The following is an 18,764-nucleotide window of genomic DNA, read 5'->3' as shown; positions in this document are numbered from 1 at the left end:
TTTCACTGTCCAACTTTCACATCCATACACAGAGATCGGAAATACCATGGTCTGAATGATCCTGACTTTAGTGTTCAGTGATACATCTTTACATTTGAGGACCTTTTCTCGTTCTCTCACAGCTGCCCTCCCCAGTCCTAGCCTTCTTCTGATTTCTTGACTATTGTCTCCATTTTGGTTAATGATTGTGCCAAGGTATTGATCCTTGACAAGTTCAATGTCCTCATTGTCAACTGTAAAGTTGCATAAATCTTCTGTTGTCATTACTTCACAGTTCATTGACACTATTGCTCCAAAGCGCTCTCTCCCACCAAGGAAGGCCCATAATATACCTTGATTTAAACCTTGGGCCTGATGAAACGGCAGGGACAACAGCTAGAGCAACGATAGAGAAACACTCAGTCCGCTTCCCATCAAACACAGGCTAGAGCTCATTCTCAAGCCTATCATGTGGCGGTGATGGCAGCAACGAAAGTGCACTTCTCTGCCACCATTGCGTCTGCCCAGTGTCGTCCAGCGTTGCTTTTCCGGGTGGTCCGGGATCTTTCGGGCTCTGGCCCTACATTAGACTGAGCCCTCAGTCGCTCGCTGTGACATGTTCACGAGGCACTTTGCAGATAAAATTGCTCTCATTCGGACTGACTTGGACTCCTCATTAACTACAGTTGTGCCAGATGTCCCCGAAGCTTTCTCTGGTCATTTTTCTATGGATACTTTTCAGCTTGTAACACCTGAGAGAATCAAGGGCCACTACTTGTTCCTTTGACCCTTGCCCATCCTGGTTAATCAAATCTGCCAGGGGGGGGGTGGCTGACTGGTTGGCATATTTAATTAACACCTCCCTAAAGGAAGGTTCTATGCCAACATTGTTGAAGGAGGTTGTGATAAGACCTTTGTTAAAAAAGCCTTCGTTAGACCCTGCAGATCTTACCAACTTCTGTCCAGTCTCTAATCTCCCCTTTCTGGGCAAGGTGATTAAGAGGGTAGTAGCTGCTCAGCTCCAAGTTTTCCTGGATGAATCAGACTATATAGACCCTTTTCAACCAGGCTTCAGGGCTGGTCATGGGACAGAGACTGCCTTGGTCACCTTGCTTGATGACCTACGCCAGGCATCAGACAGGGAGAGTGCATCCCTGTTGGTGCTGCTGGACCTCTCGGCGGCCTTTGATACAACTGACCATGGTATCCTTCTGGGCCGACTAGCTGGGATGGGATTGGGAGTCACCGTTTTACGGTGGCTCCAATCCTACCTGACAGACAGGACCCAGAAAGTGGTGCTGGGAGACTACTGCTTGACCCCCTGGCCGTTGGCCTGTGGGGTACCGCAAGGTTCCATTCTGTCTCCCATGCTCTTTAACATTTATATGAAACTGCTGGGAGAGGTCATCAGGAGATTTGGAGTACAATGTCATCAATATGCTGATGACACTCAGTTCTATCTCTCCCTACCACCTGATTGCAGGGAGGGAGTGCTCATCCTAAACCGGTGCCTGGAGCCTGTGAAGGGCTGGATGTGAGCTAACAAACTGAAACTTACTCCAGACAAGATGGAATAGTCTCCAGTGGACCTCAGAAGTGTCTCAATTTGCACAAGATAAAACAGTGTTCGGTGAAATATATTCTAGCAAAATGCTAGGTGTGCTCTATGTTTTTAATTGACTGTGCCCACCTTACCTTAAATGAAGTGGTTTAAACATAGCAGGATGAAAACATGGATCCTCTTTTTTCCAACAGCTAGTCATTGCTGAAGTAGCAACATATTGCAATCAGATTTTTCATCAAACTGCAGGTCCAGATTCCACTGTTAATGCACCCAAAATAGAAATAGAACATAACCTCCAGTTTGAAACACAAAAGGCTGTCTTCACTTTCATATGACACTGACCAATAAAAAGGCTTTGAAATTAATAAAAATAAATTTGACACAGATTTCTGGGATGAATAATGAGGGAAATAAAATTTTCTAGTGTAGATTCTCTGTAGAAACATTAATAACACAGGAAAGAAGCAAAGTAAGAAGAACACCAGCAAACATACAAAAATATAATTCTCTATCTTTGGAGATGGCAAGTGTTGCCATCACTCACCATATGCTCAGAGGCACATGTTACCAAATTCTTCCAAGCTACACAGCAAGTGGATTGGACTGTGAAAGACCAATCCAAATGGTGTTTGCATTTTGACCAATTTGTAGGGCAGTACAATATCTCAGAGAGGAGTTCAGGTCTCCTGCTCCCCTGGTGCATTCACTATAGCTGCCCAATTTCCCTGCTTTTTAAAGTTTGTTGGAATAGCTGTGGGCTATGGGTACGTTCTTAAACTGCAAGGTTTTTTGCTTATTAGTGAATCATCCATCAAACTAAGTTTATGGAGAATACCTTTTTCTCAATTACCATCTCATGGGAAAGATTATTTTCACACTGCCCTCTGTCCATGCATCAATCCTATCCCCAGAAATTCATCCAAAGTATGACAAAGCCCCATCTTCCTCTGCCTTCCTTACTCCTACTATACTAAGACGTCACACTTCACTAACAATAACAAGTAAATTAAGCAACTCTGTAGGCTACAAGATGAATAGTCACAGCCTCAAAAGTATTAACACAAAAATGGTAAACCTATTCAACTAGAGGCCTCCAGAGCACTATCACTTTTCCTCCAGTAGTTGAAGGTCCCCTTTGGCAGAAAAGCTGCATCAGTTTGCTTCAGAAGCCCTGTTCAATGTCTTTAACTGCTGGTGTATGACTTCATACCATATTTTACAACTGGAAGTAACAGTTATCTACAGGCCAGTTTAAATGCTAGTAATTCTGCATGTATTAACATATATACAATACCAAAATTATCAATTACATATTATCCTTTCCAGGATGAATAGAATTCTACTTGCTGGTCTTCTTTATCACTAATATTTTAAGGTTCCATGCAATTTTTTTAAACCTTCCCTTTCCTCTGTCTGAATGAAAGCTTAAAGAAAGATACCTTGGGAAGAAAGTTGTGTATACCTAGAGACAGAGCACCAACTTCCTATTCTAAATACTATCCCACAATGAGAGCACATGAAGAATTTATTTTTTTTGCTGGCAGTTAAAATGCAATAAGGTGTTCTAATATACTGGCTGCCTTCTTCCAGATTATTGCATCAGCCTCTTATTTTTATGTAAACTGTTCACATGGTGCCTAGCACTGCTGATTTATCAGCCTGGGAGACCACCTGCCCTGCCTCTTCTATGACTTTGGAAGCCTACACCTGTGTTGAAGGGGAGGAGTCCACACCTCTGCTTACAAAGAGACTGGGCTGATACAAAACAAGCCTCCACTCTGAATAATGAAGTTTTGTAGGAGATATAGTAAATGGTTTTCTTTAGGGGCTAATGGTTACTTCTTTGTTTTTAAATATTGTTTTATTATGTTCATAATGTTGAAAAGTTGTTTTTGCTTATTATATTTGTTATGTCACTGTTTTATTATTTTTTGTTATTAGGAAATTGTTTTTACAATTGTTTTTGAGATGTATTTTTGTTCACCTTGTTGTAAGCCGCCTTGAGCACTATTTTATGTGGAAAGGCGGCATACAAATAAGATGATGATGATGATGATGATCTATAAAAATTCCTGTTGGCTATTAAACCGAGAAAGCAGAGGTTAAATTTCCACAAGTGAGCTACGTGACTTAGCAGTGAAAGTTGGCAGAGCTCGAGCCATCTTCAAGGACACGTTGCTAAGAAACCTAGGCTCGGGCAGCTGGCCTTATCTATATAGAGGGCCAGCAGACACTTATGAGTGTGGGGGTCGAGGAGTTTGTACAGAGAGAGCTTGTGATATATTGTCAGTAAAGTGACTCTTAAAACTTACTGCTTGTCCGGCTCATTGCTTCAACTGGCATCAAGCCTGTCACTATACTGTTCTGCATCCTGGGCATCTGCTTGCGCCAGATACAACATCCAACAAGTGGTAGCAGAGGATGGTTACCTGGTGCTGAGGATTGCAGAAAAGCGGCAGAGAAAAGCCAGAACTGCAGACCAACGAGTAAAACAGCAGAAAGACGGAGAAACCGAAAGCTGAGCTGAAAGCTGTGAGAGAGCCGTGGGAATAACTGACTGAAGGACAGAGGTGAGAAGCTCTAATTACAAAGGCGGTGAACTGTGAAAAGCGAAAATATGTCTGTTATGTTATCGGCCGGGATTCCCTTGGAAAGGCTGACAGGGAAAAATTATGGCACTTGGAAACAGAGAATGCAGGCTTTTCTAGTGAAAGAAGACCTGTGGAAAGCTATCGCAGAAGACCCACCCGCCGTAGTGCCAATTCCAGCAGATTGGAGAAGGCTGGATGAGAGGGCAAAGGCGTTAATTGTTGATTGATGATTCTCAATTACTGCACGTGCGTGATGCAACAACGGCAAAAGAAACCTGGGAAACTTTAAGAAATATTCATGTGAGAAAGACTGCCAGTTCTAAAATATATCTTGCCAGAAGATTGTATCAGATGCGCTTATCTGGAGATACAACCATGTCAGAGCATTTGTTGGAAATAAACAGATTGTTTACTGAGTTGTCAGAACGTGAAATTGAACATTCTCAAACGCAAAAAGTGTATATCACATTAGCTTCACTAGATTCAAATTATGATAGTCTGGTGAGCTCTTTGGAAGCAATGGACGATGCAAATCTCAATATGGATTATATAGAAGGCAAACTTTTACAAGAATTCCAAAGGAGGCAGGAAATGGCAAAGCAGGAAAAGACTGAGTCTAAACACAACGTGGAAAAACAGAACAACAAAGCTGCACAAGAGAGACTGTATGGACAAAAAGCGTGTTATTTTTGTGGTTCCAGGCAACATCTACAAAGGAATTGTGAAGCAAGAAGAAGAGGAAGAGGAAGAAAACCATGTGTACAGGTGATCTATGCTAGTAAGAATAAGCAATGTATTAACAATGAGCAGGGAAATAACTGTAAAGATTTATGGGCAATTGACAGTGGGGCAACAAATAGTATAATCAAAGATAAATCTATGTTTCATACATTTTGTGACGTAGAGGATCATGTAATAATGGCTGATGGATCTAAGAAACAGATCAAAAGTAGGGGTACAGTGAAATTAGCAGGTTTCAATACCATTATGACAGATGTGCTGTTTGTTCCTGATATCGAATGTAACATTATGGCTGTGTCAAAACTCAATGAAATGGGGTTCACAGTGATGTTCAAAAGGGGTTCAGTGCATGTAATGAGAGGGGAAAAATATTCATGAAAGGGATAGTGAAGAAGTCACTGTTCTATATGCAGCTGAGAGTCCTCAGTAAAGACACAGACAGGACACATAGAGGTTCAATAGGGATTAACCTGACGCAGTCAGTGAAAGCACAGACGCCAGTGATTGATGCTGATGTCGTGGCTTATAAAACAGAGCAGGAAAAAGAACCCTCAAGCCTCGGGGATATAAAACAATTACCCATAGCCGAACAGAATGAATGGCATGCAGCGATGAAAGAGGAGCTGGAAGCAATGCGAAATAATGGCACATGGACGCTAGTACCTCTGCCCCCAGGGAAGAAAGCTATAGGGTGTAAGTGGATATTTAAATGTAAGCGGTCGAGTACTGGACAGATACAAAGATATAGGGCACGCCTAGTAGCTAAGGGCTTTACACAGCAATTCGGGATGGACTATGATGCAGTTTTCGCTCCCGTGGTGAAACATGAGTCAATCAGGGTTTTGCTAAAAATAGCTGCCATAGAAAACATGCATGTAAGCCACTATGACATTGGCACGGCGTTTTTACATGGGGAGTTGAAAGAAGAAATCTTTATGGAACAGCCTCCCGGATGTGAAACACAGCCAGGTCTAGTTTGCAAGTTACAGAAATCCCTGTATGGTCTGCGCCAGAGTGCGCGCTGTTGGAACGAAAAACTAGATGATGTTCTGCAGTCAATGAATTTCAAGCGTTGTGTGGCAGACCCCTGTGTGTATGTGAAAGAAAGAAAGGGGGGGCTCACATACTGCCTAGTTTATGTAGATGACATCCTGTACTTGTCCCATGAGGAGGAAGACGAAAGAGAGTTCCATAATAGTCTGAAACAACATGTGGTAACGAAAAGTTTGGGACCTGTAAGTCATTATTTAGGTACAGAGGTCATACGGGGTTCAGACGGGAGTTTCGTGTTAAAACAGGAAGGAAAGATAAAACAAATACTAGCAGGTTGTGGGATGTCTGAATGTAAGGCAATAGGGACTCCCATGACAACATCATTTCAACAAGAAAACACAGAGACAGCTTGTGAAAACACTGCTAGGTACAGACACATCATAGGACAGTTGCAATATCTTGTTAAGGTAACAAGACCTGACATTTGTAATGCTGTTAGCATCTTAAGTCGAAAAGTAGAACAGCCTACTGAGACAGATTGGCAAGGAATAAAACGAGTCCTGAGGTATTTGCAAGGTACTAGCAGTAAAGGTCTAGTGTTGTCCAACAGTAAACACGGGAGTATGTGCTGCTATGTAGATGCGGATCATGCTGGCGATCCCAGTAGCTGCAAGTCTACTACTGGTGTTGTCATTCTATTATATGATTCAGTGATTGATTGGTGCAGCAAGCGGCAAACTATAGTGGCAACATCAAGTTCAGAAGCTGAATATATAGTGTTGTCTCTGGTTTGTAACGAACTTACCTGGTTCGACCATCTACTGTTTGAAATTGGAAAAGGCATAGACAAACCAATCAAAATATATGAGGACAATCAGACCTGCATTAAGCTAGCTCAGTCAGAAGCACACACCAAGAGAACCAAGCATATCAGCATCAAATATCACCATGTCAGAGAAATGATTAAACAAGGGTTTGTGGAATTAACTTATTGTAACACTGCTGATATGCTGGCTGACGTTATGACAAAACCACTAAGTGAAGACAAATTCTCAAAACTGATAAATCAAGTAGGTATGACTGGAAAAAGTGGGATGATGGAAATCATGAAGAGCAATGAAATGTAATGAAAATGATGCTGAGATTGCAATGGAGTAACTGTATTACAAATGAAAGTGATGTAAACTGGAATAAAAGGAAATGTATCAGAAGAATAAAACCAAATGATGTAAATGTACTGACATGTAAAATGTAACTCATGTAAATGGAAGAGAAATGTAACTGGCTGAATGTGGAAATTTAAGGTGGGGGATTGTTGGCTATTAAACCGAGAAAGCAGAGGTTAAATTTCCACAAGTGAGCTACGTGACTTAGCAGCGAAAGTTGGCAGAGCTCGAGCCATCTTCAAGGACACGTTGCTAAGAAACCTAGGCTCGGGCAGCTGGCCTTATCTATATAGAGGGCCAGCAGACACTTATGAGTGTGGGGGTCGAGGAGTTTGTACAGAGAGAGCTTGTGATATATTGTCAGTAAAGTGACTCTTAAAACTTATTGCTTGTCCGGCTCATTGCTTCAACTGGCATCAAGCCTGTCACTATACTGTTCTGCATCCTGGGCATCTGCTTGCGCCAGATACAACATCCAACAATTCCAAGGTACAGAAGTTCCAAGACGTTAATGCGGTAATTAAATATTTTCCCAATTTGCTAGAAAACAGTGGAAATGTATAACAAAGACAAGGAATAAACATTGGAACTTTCATTATACGCAGCAGGGGATGAAGATATCCTTCTATGGATAATAATTATTCACTAATAGGCAAAAAAAATGCGGTTCATGAACATACCTATAGCCAACAGATATTTCTGTCAAACTTTAAAAAGCAGGGAAATTGGGCAGATATAGTGAATGCACCGGGGAGCAGGAGACCTGACCTCCTCTCTGAGATATTGTACTGCCCTACACATTTGTCAAAATGCAAACACAATTTGGGTTGGTCTTTCACGGTCCAATCCACTTCCTGTGTAGCTTGGAAGAATTTGGTAACATGTGCCTCTGAGCATATGGGGAGTGGTGGCAACACCTGCCATCTCCAAAGATGGAGAATTACATTTTTGTTGGTACTGTACTCTTCTTACTTTGCTTCTTTCCTGTGTTACTGTTCCTAAAGCAAATCTAGCCTAGAAAATTATATTTCTTTCATTATGCATCCTAGAAATCTGTGTCAAATTTATTTTTATTAATTTCAAAGCCTTTTCATTGGTCAGTGTCATATGATGGTGAAGACAGCCTTTTGTGTTTCAAACTGGAGATTATGTTCTATTTCTAGTTTGGGTGCATTAACAGTTGAATCTGAAACTGCAGGTTGATGTAAAATCAGATTGATTACAATATGTTGCTACTTAAGCAATGAATCTACTGTTGGAAAAGACAAACTTGACCTTCCCAAGATTCATGTTTTCAGTCCGCTATGTTTAAATCACTTCATTAAGGCAAGATAGGCATGGTCAATTAAAAACATAGAGCACACCTAGAATTTTAAATAAATAAATAAATAAATAAATTTTGCTAGAATATATTTCACCTCCCACTGTTTTATCTGGTGCAAACTGAGACACTCCTATGTCCACTGGAGACTATTCTGCAGAATAGTCAGTGCCATTATTCCACAATTATTTTTGGAGTTTTTTTAGTGTACATTTCGCAAAGTGTTTCTGTACTTCACATATTGACAGAAACAGAAGCAAAACAAAATAATGTACTATAGGAAATTTCACAAAAATTGCAAAGTAAATCAGACATATTTAAAGTGACTATCTGATCAACTGTCTTAATATTGTGGCTTCCTCCTTGCTAAAACAAGATCATCACAGCACATGTCTTCTTTCTGTTATTTGGGCTGACTGCAGGTGTTGCCACCACTCACCATATGCTCAGAGGCACATGTTACCAAATTCTTCCAAGCTACACAGGAAGTGGATTGGACTGTGAAAGATCAACCCAAATTGTGTTTGCATTTTGACAAATTTGTAGGGCAGTACAATATCTCAAGAGAGGAGGTCAGGTCTCCTGCTCCTCTGGTGCATTCACTATAGCTGCCCAATTTCCCTGCTTTTTAAAGTTTGATAGAAATATCTGTTGGCTATAGGTACGTTTTTAAACCATAAGATTTTTTTTGCCTATTAGTGAATTCTCTGCTTTTTAATCTGGGAGGTAAGAAATGGGATCCTGTCAAAGTTTGCTGAAAATGGATTGATCATTTGCATGCTTATTGAGTTCAGTGGGATTTGTTCCTGTGCAATCATGCTTAAAATAGGTAAAACTGATCATGGAGGAGGAGGAGGAGGAGGAGGAGGGAACAAGAGAGGGAAGGAGGAACGGAGGGGAAGGAAGGGATTGGACACGGATGGGGAGGGAGGGGTGAAGGAAGGGGGAGGGAAGGGGCAAAAGGGAGGGAATAGGAGGGAAGAGGAGGGGAGGGCACGTTTGATAATTTGCATGCTTTTTGAGTTCAATGGGATTTACTCCTCTGCAATCATTCTTAGGATAGGTGAAACTGACCTGGGAGAGGAGAAGGGCGGGAGGGGAGAGGAGAGGAGATTGGGTGCATGGGTGGGTGGTTACTGGTCAGAGGGAAAGCCCCTTTCCTTTCCAAAAGGAAAACTTTGTGAACAGTATCATTGTTTTTCAGGGTTCCCCACACCTTTTTATTCTACGGCAGGCACATGTAGCCTTCCACCCAAATTTAAATCAAAGCTTTCTCTGGCCACACACACACCAGAGATTTATTCCACTTTAGACAGCCATGACTTCTCTCAAAGAATCCTGGGAAGTGTAGTCTGTGAAGGGTGCTGAGAATTGCTAGGAAAGGCCCTATTCCCCTCACAGAGCTACAATCACCAGAAGAGGAGCTGACTGTTAAACCACTTTGGCCACTGGAGATTTGTCTGGGGTATAGCAGTCTCCTAACAACTCTCAACACCCTTCTCAAACTACACTTACCAGGATTCTTTAGACATGACTGTCTAAAGTGAAATAAAGGTTTGGCGTGGGTGTGGCCCAATTAGCCAAGCCAAACAGCTGCTGGTTTGGCTTTTAGAACACTGACAGTTGGTTCTTACTGGGCATGCACAACATTATAATAGACTTCAATGGTAAATTTCTTAAATTAATTAAAAATCAGCCAAGCATAGGTACTCTGTGACCATGGGTGATTTTAAAAAAAATTCAACAAATTATGAGACCACTGACAGAAAAAAGTCCAAAAGCGTTCTGAATTTTTTTCCTCTTGTTTTATACTTTGAACTCTCGATTCTCTCTGACTGTTGTGTTTATCGCCATGAAAACTTATAGGGTTGTTAAGCAAGCGTTTCTGAGTTCAGGATTATAAGCTTTGTAAGGTTTTGTTTTGAAATGTGCTTATGGGAAGCAGCAGAATGGCATTAGGGGTATTTTCAATTTAACATTGTGGAATGTGAAAAATTATACAACTCTCATTGTTGTATAATTTGCACTCCTTAAAAACTATGAGTGGGGGGGGTTGGCTACAAGGAACATCCTGTGGTAGGATACTTCCATTTCAGTGGGATAATGGACCAGATGCATGGAACTACATGTTAGACACATGTAACTGTCTCTAAACTATTTGTTGGACAAAACCTAGCGAAATGAAACATGAGCAGAGCAGCAATGCGGTATGGCACTACTTAACCCTTTCCCTAACTGCCATTTTTCCACTCAAAATACCTGTCACTCCCCAGCTGCTTATTTGCCAGCAGGGGAAAGAGATATAGACTTTCCCCCCTGCTGATGGAAACCCAGCTGTGGTTGATTTTGAGTGGTGAAAATGTGTGGGAGCGGGAAGAATATTAAGCAGCCTCTTCCCCTGCCCTTCCTGAAATTTACAACCTCCTGCAAGTTATCTTGTGGGGAAGACTGCTACGTGTAGATGCCATATGGCATCTAACATTTGGCCATTAAATGTTTCAACAGAACTAAAACTAAAGAGCAGGTTCTGTGTAATCAGGCTGGAGAAGCCACACACACACACTCCTATATAAAAGATATAGTTCCAAGGCCAGTGCTCAGAATGAAAAGTTTATAGAAATGGGCAGCACTATAGAACATACAGCTTCATGAATAAATTAATTTTAGCCATGCAACTCTTATCCCATACATTTTTATACATACTGTATGTAAAATCTCCCTAACACAAAGGTTTGTGGTGCACTCTAGTTTGAATAAATTCAAGTTGTTCATTTTTTTACCGTGTGAGTATGCAATAACAAAATAAACAGAGTAAACATGTATAAGGCCTATAATTTACCGGGGGGGTGCTCTCAGTGGATGGAAAAGATTGTTGTTGTCACTGCTGATTAAACATGGAACCCTTAGTGCATCTCTCTAAAAAGACTTTCCTCTGCTTTGTCTCTGTATGATGCTGAGATCCAAACTACATGTTACATCGCTTATGTGGTTTGTCCTTGACTATAAGGTTTTTATTTCGAAAACAGCCATTTCAGGGGCCCAATCTATACTGGGAACCTGGTATTAGGAGGCTTTAACTCTTTGTTCCTGATGGGAGTCCCAATCTCAATCTGGCCCTCCACACCTGCTAATATAAGGCACAGGAGGCCTGATCCAGATCAAGACTGAAGGCAGAACAAAAGGCTCCTGCAACAGGGTCCAAATCCTGACATTGACTATTTATTGGGGAGGGGGGGGATCTTGCCCTTAAGGGGTAACTGTGATTGCTAACATGTAGTCTGGCCCTGATTATTTTGATTACTATTACAAAGGTATGTGTCAATCATTATCAGACTTTTCACATCTAATGTCATTTGTATTTAAATTCCCCAATGTACCCCAGACACCGACCTATTTCAGTCTTTTTCATACGCTTGAACAATTTCCATTTCAATCTCTTCCTCTCTAGCTAAGTAAAATTCACTGCTTCAGTTTACACCAAGTTCTACTTTGAGCAGAAAAAAGTGACGTACACTTTTAAAAAATAGTTGAGAGAAAGAGATGAATGATCTGTAGTTTTCAAACTGAACTATGTATTTTTAAAATGTTATATGCAAGGAGCTTGCTCATCAAAAGATTTGAAAAAGTAGGTGAATCAGTTCAAAATATAACCAAATAATGCATAATTACATACAGCACCTTTTTACAATTAAGACATTCATAAAAACAAATTGACTATTCCTACTTTAAAAAAAAAAAAAGTCTAATATGCAGTTATGTTGCCTACAGTAAAACTTTAATTCACTAGAGCTAAAAAAAAGGGTCCTTTATGCACTGAAGAGGGAAAACTAGATTAATTTCTGTTCTAGCAGAGGAAAACCTAATAACCCAAACCTGGGCAGAGAGTCAAGAACAACATTAAAATAAAGATACAGAAAACATACACTGCTTGGGATGCTGATGACATCTATACTTCTTATAAGCATGAAGGCATACCTCAAAGCCTTTAATGATCCAAATATGGAACAATAGCACTTAAAACTTAATAATGTAATAAAATATGAAGCATTTTAAAGGAAAAAATAAAAACTCTGGGACCAATTCCTGGCGCCACTGGTTACAAAGGGAACCACAAATACAGTATACTTAGAGCAAGCTTTCAAATCATCTGCATGAGCCAGTAGCTGTTTCAAGCAACTGTGGCTTCACCCCATCTCTCACAATCACTCCCTATCAGTTATATGTATTTAACAACAAAGCTTCCTTTCTGCAGTGTTGTATTTTATGTTATGTTCATTTATACTGCAATGTATTTGTTTCTTTGCAAGATTGCTTAACTACTCATAAAGCTACCTTAACATCATATGCAAAAGGTGAAGATCAAGCTAGGAAAGCCAAGAGGAAGAAATATCTCTGGTGACTCAGAGAGCAAATGTAGGAAAAGGCATTCCTGACTGATTCCTCCACTAGACCTCCCAGCACATCCAGCAAAGAGGCCAGGTCTATAATGGTAGTTAGCACTTCGTGAGTGGTACTGAACAACCCTGCCTTAGGGAGCCTCACAAAAGGCACTCAATACATGATGAGTCAAGGCACCGGTGTTGTAGAGCCCTGCATTAAGATGGGGAGATCCATATTGTTGATATGAAGAAAAGATGCTGGATGAATTGGGGGTGGGGGAAATGCTGAAAATAAATGGTACAATAAAGCAGAAGAAATAAAATGAAGGAAATCTTAAGGCTCACATTTGTCAATGCACTCAACTTAGGTAACTGTGATGACTATTTCCTCAAACCCCTACTTCAATAAATCTTCACTGTGAAAAGAAATACAGAGATTGATGACAGGTGCTCTTGGCACAAGTTGTTATAACTATTCCAACATCCCATTTCCTGTTTCAAAGGACACCAACTCAGTTTTCATTTATAGAAATAACTTACATTTCCTAAAAATCCCAGCACACAAGACTACTTGGCTGCTAATCAGAATTAAGACAATACTGTACAACAGCTCTTTGGAACTAATTTTACACTATCAGGTATTTTGACTTTGAGTACTGCTTTCTTCTTTTGCTGGGTAGAAGAATAGTGGTCATACTTACATAAATATATACATATCAAGCAGTCAGTAATTTAGGAAAGGGTGGGTAGAAGAGGGCAGATATCTTTTGGTTCCCTGTAGTCTGCCGTTACAAAACCACAAACTGGTTTGAAGTCAGCAGAAAAGTGGTTTTAGCAATGACTGCATGTTTCCTAGCAACTTTCCAGCCCACAGTTAAGACACAAAATGCCATCCAGTGTTTTGGCACCTTTGATTTATGTGCATTTCACAAAAATGCTGAAAAATTAATCATCCTGTCAATCATAAACTATAGTGGCTTTGTTGAACCAAAAGGCATGGGAAACCTTCCCAAAAGAAAAATTAACCTAAATTTGAAACTAATGGGTATTGAAAGCTAGTAATTACCACTCTGCTGCTAGCATTTGAGTATCTGCCTGAGTGCTGACTGCCACTGAATGATCTTATTTTGTTTCTCTCCTTTATTATGAGATTAAAAATTGGCTGTTTTTAGAGGAGGTAGTGCCTGAAAGCCAAAATAGAAGAGCAAAGCTGAGCAGCTTACTATTTAAGTCAATAGGAATACTTTCAGACATTATATTCCCTTCAACAGCCCCAATATATTTACAGAAATACACGTGACACATATCCAATGATAAACCAGGAAAGATATGCCATCAGATGAAAAGTACTCTAAATTACAGCAAGGTAGCATTTACTATTCTTGTCAGGCAATAGAGTTATCACAAATTGTTTCTCTCCCACTGAATGTTTGTTTGCACATAATGCAGAGCCAAGCCTCGTGCTTTGCTACTCTAGGCAGGATGGAGTAATTGAGCAGTATGCACTAACACGCTGCTCATTCATGATAAGCCATAGTACATTGGTTACCATGGCTTACCATGGCACACTAACTATCCTACTAAGAAATTATGCTGCTCTGGCCAGACTGTTTTTAAATAATAATTTAAATACTTTATTGTTTAGGTCTATTATGTCTTTTAATAGTACTAGAATGGCACGAACTAACTATAGTTTTATGTACACTCTTTGGTTCTTAGAAATTTATGCAATTAAGTATACATAGAACTACAATTTGCTCTTGCCACTCTAGTTGCATTCTTAAAGGACCATATTATAAATCTCAACAAAGCCTTCAAGTTATTATATCAGCAGTTTAACTAGAAGAGCATAATTTCACAGTATCCCTGTGAAATTCATACAACTTCTCTTCAGGTCAGATATCTATGTACCACAAATCCAATATTAAACGATACATTAGTTTAACCTGCCTACTCCACCACATATAGAAGAATGTCCCTAGATCATCACATCTCCTTCAGCAGCATATGCTAATTTGCTAATTAATATGGTGGCATTTTAATGGCATTTAATACCATCTGTCTAAGAAGGAAGGAAGGAAGGAAGGAAGGAGAGGCTGGAAGTGAGGATACGTGCGGATATGGAGGCAGAGCCGGGCGGCGGCGGCCTGGGCCGAGCCATGTACATCGTGACGGGTGCCTCGCGGGGCTTGGGCCGGGGCTTGGGCCGGAGCCTGGTGCACCTGCTGGCCCTGCGGCTGGCGCCCAGCTCGGCCCTGCTGCTAGTGGCGCGCTCGGCCGGCGCCCTGGGCAAGCTGGAGGGCAAGCTGCGTGCTGCCTGCCCGGTGCTGCGTGTGCAGGGCCTGCCTGCTGACCTGGCCTTGGACAAGGGGCTGCAGCGCGTGCTCCAGGCCGGGCGGGTGCTCCGCGGCGGAGCTGACTGGCTCCAGCGGCTCCTGCTCATCAACAACGCCAGAAACCTGGTGTAACGGCTCCATCTTCGGCATGCACAACTTCATCGGGATGCTCTACGTCTTGCTGCAGGAGGACGTGGGGGGGGAAAAGACCCTGCACTCCAGTTCAATACAGCTATTCCGGCGCTTGTCTCCTCTCAGGGGCTGCTCGCTTTTTGTCCACAGATGCTGCTGTGGCCCAAGACGCAGGAAGGCTGCGGCGAGGAAAGGCCTCCAGCGGCTTCTCGCTCTCCCTCCCCCCCCATTGGGCTCCACCTTTGGGACCCTCACAAGGTGAACTGGCAGCTCCAGGGCCAGAACTTCCACCGGCTGAGAGGGCCACGCCACTCCCAGAACTATGGGGATAGGACTATGACTGAGAGAGTGTGGCTAGCCTTGCAAAGTAGCCCAATGTCTATAACACCTATTTTGCCAAAGTGAGGGGGGAGGTAGTTTGTGTTAACTTTGAATTGTATTACAAATTATATTGTTTTTATTGTTTATTGATGTATTATTGATGTTTTATTGATATTTTATTGATGTTTTGTTAGTGTATTTTTATATTTTTTGTAAGCCGCCTTGAGGGCCTTTTGGCCAGAAGGCGGGGTAGAAATATTAAAATAAAATAAAATAAAATAAAAAATCTGTGTACAATCTTAATATTGTTTTCCTTTGTTTTTGAAGACATGGATTTGAAAGGTTTTTCATCCCAAATTCTGCTGCAATTATTCTCTTCTATTTGATAATTTAAGTCCTCTTTCCACATATGTCATAGAGTTTTTAAGTCATCAGATATCCCTTCATTCATGATTTTGAATATTGTGGATAATAATTTCTTAGATGTGTAAGTAGAATTCAATATTAAGTGTTGCAGGGGTCAAAGGGGCCTAGTAGCTTGGTTGGATACTTTCAAATTAGCTGAAAAGTATGTAATTTGTTGAATGGATAACCATGACCCTCATGGTTGATAACATCTGGCAGGGAGGGGACTGCCACCTAGCACAAGGAAGTAATTAATGCCTGTATGAGAAAGGATACACTCCCAGGTCATCAGAAAGAAGCAACAGTGATCACTCCTTTAAAAAACCTCCTTGGACACAGAAGATTTGAACAACTGGTTGCAAATGTCCCCCTCTTGGGCTAGGTTCTTGAATGGGTGGTTGCTGACCAACTCCAGGCACTCTTGGATGAAACTAGTTTTCTAGATCCATTTCAATCAGGGTTCAGGCTCACTTTTGGCACTGAGGCCACCTTGGTCCACCGTATGATTACCTACATCGGGCAAGGGACAAGAGGAGTATGTTTCCGTTGATTCTCCTCAAACTCTCAGTGGCTTTTGATACCATTGACCATGGTATGGTATCCTTCTGGGGAGACTGTCCAAGTAGGGAGTAAGGAACATTGTTTTAGATGGTCATCTCCAGAAGGTAGTGTTGGGGAATGTTGTTCAGCCTTGTGAAGCCTGCACTGTGAGTTCCCAGACTGTTTGGTCTTATCCCCTATGCTGTTTAATACCACAGAGTGGGGTCATCTGGAGTTCTGTAGTGCATTGTCATAAATACAAAATTCTACTTCCCCTTTACAGCTCAAGCAGATGTGGAAATAAATGTACTGGACTCCTGCCTGGTCTCAGTAATGGACCAGATGAGAGCCAACAAACTGAAGCTCAATCCAGATAAGACTGAAACTCTATTAGTGGGTGGTTCATTTGTCCAAATGAGTGGAATGCATCTTCTTCTGGTTATAATCCACTTGAAGGAGTAGGTACTTAGGCCTATTCTTGGATCCAGCACTGTCAGTGGCACCCTGTAGATAGCCTGACTTCTGTTCTCTAAGCTCTGGTAACCTCCAGGTTAGACTGCACTGCAATGTATGTGAGGCTGCCTTTGTAGACAGTTCAGAAATTACAGCTAGTGCAGAACATGGTAGCTAGATTGTTAACCAGAACAAGGTGGCCCAACTGATCTGACTGCCTATTTGTTTCTGATCCCAATTCAAAGTGCTGGTTTTGACCTTTAAATCCTTATATATAGTTTAGGACCACTATACCTAACAGACCATTTTTCACTATATGAATCTGCCAGATCCTGAGATCATCATCTGAAGCCCTTCTCTGTGTGCAACCTCTGAAGGAGGTCCACAAGGTTGCAACAAGAGAATGGGCCTTCTCTATAGTAGCCTGATCCCTGCCAATTTATGAAATGCTCTCCTTAGGGAAGCCTTTGTGGCTTTACCCTTCTCATCATTTCAGTACAAGGCAAAAAGGGTTTTGTTTTCCTAGGCATTTAGGCATACCAATGACAAGTTTTAAATATGTTTGTAATGTTACTACAATATTTCTTGAATGAATGAATGAATGCACTGCCTTCAAGTCGATCCCGACTTATGGCGACCCTATGAATAGGGTTTTCACGGTAAACGGCATTCAGAGGTGGTTTTACCATTGCCTTCCTCTGAGGCTGAGAGGCAGTGACTGGCCCAAGGTCACCCAGTGAGCTTCATGGCTGTGTGAGGATTTGAATCCTGGTCTCCCAAGTCATAGTCCAACACTTTAACCACTATACCACACTGGGTCTCACTGTATTTCTTACTTGCTCGTAAATCACTTTGGGACTCTTTAGTGGGGTATGATGCATAAATTTAATAAATCTAACCTACCCTAACGCCCAACGTGACTCCAACTGCAGCTCTCCAAGACACAAGGTTGCTTGATCATAGGAAGTTAGGAAGCAAGCCTTCTACCCTTGGGTCTATCTAGATCTGTACTATCTACACTGACTGGCAACAACTCTCTAGGATTTCAGACAGGGGCCTCTCCCAGCACCACCCAAAGATGCCAGTGATTAAACCATTTCAGAAGGCAAAGGGGGCAGTTGTGAGGGGCAGAAAAGATCCACTGCATGAGAGGCCTTCCATCCACACAGCTTTAGATCCATCAGAAAGCATGTTTCTTTAAGACCAGCCAAGGATAAGCTTCCTAATAAGAGATTTACATTTGCAAAAGAAATATTTATAATAGAATTAAATTATTATTATTTAATCACCTTCTACACAAGCATCTTAAGGCAATGTATAATAAAACAGCTAAAAAAGTTAAAACACACACACAAAACAGAAGGTGTATTTTAAAAAAATGAAAAACGAAACAATACAAAATAGACACCCAAGGCAGAGACCCATTCATCCAGCTGGGAAAGTCAGTCAGAACAAAAACATCGTCAGCTGTTTCCAGAAAGTGCTGACAGTGGGCGCTTGTTGTAAATTGGAGCATAATAGAGAAAAACCTTCAGGTTTTCTTCCTTGTCGTCTTATTACAAACACGTACAATAGTGGTATCTTCTTTTATACCAGACCAAGAGGTACAACCTTACTCTCTCCTTGTCAATGATATCTGGCTATCTGACACATTACTCTCTATGGCAAATAATAACTAAAGCAAACTGAAGTGGTACTGGACTATAGTAAAAGCTCTAACCATAGTATCTCCAAATACTCCAGGCAAATCTCATCTGATTCTGTTCATTCCCATGCAAAACAATCCCAGGTGGTGGTGGAAAGAAAGGAAGTCAGCAGGAATTTATCTCAACCAATCCCAAAC

General features: G+C 41.3%; 1 protein-coding gene across 4 annotated transcripts in view; it reads right to left on the bottom strand.

The window, feature by feature from the left end:
* ROR2 (receptor tyrosine kinase like orphan receptor 2) overlaps positions 1-18,764 on the bottom strand; it is a 216,091-nt gene that overhangs the window by 129,380 nt on the left and 67,947 nt on the right. The window contains exon 1 of one of the 4 annotated variants that reach the window (XM_061625687.1): positions 1,675-1,695. The exons of the other annotated variants lie outside the window; for them this stretch is intronic. The gene's annotated coding sequence lies outside the window, so the exon portion shown is untranslated. Of the gene's footprint in view, positions 1-1,674; positions 1,696-18,764 lie in introns of those variants that run through there. 4 annotated transcript variants of the gene reach the window in all.

Source organism: Rhineura floridana, chromosome 1 (assembly GCF_030035675.1).
Source record: "Rhineura floridana isolate rRhiFlo1 chromosome 1, rRhiFlo1.hap2, whole genome shotgun sequence".
NCBI classification, from domain to species: domain Eukaryota; kingdom Metazoa; phylum Chordata; class Lepidosauria; order Squamata; family Rhineuridae; genus Rhineura; species Rhineura floridana.
This window is presented reverse-complemented; position numbering and strand designations above follow the sequence as displayed.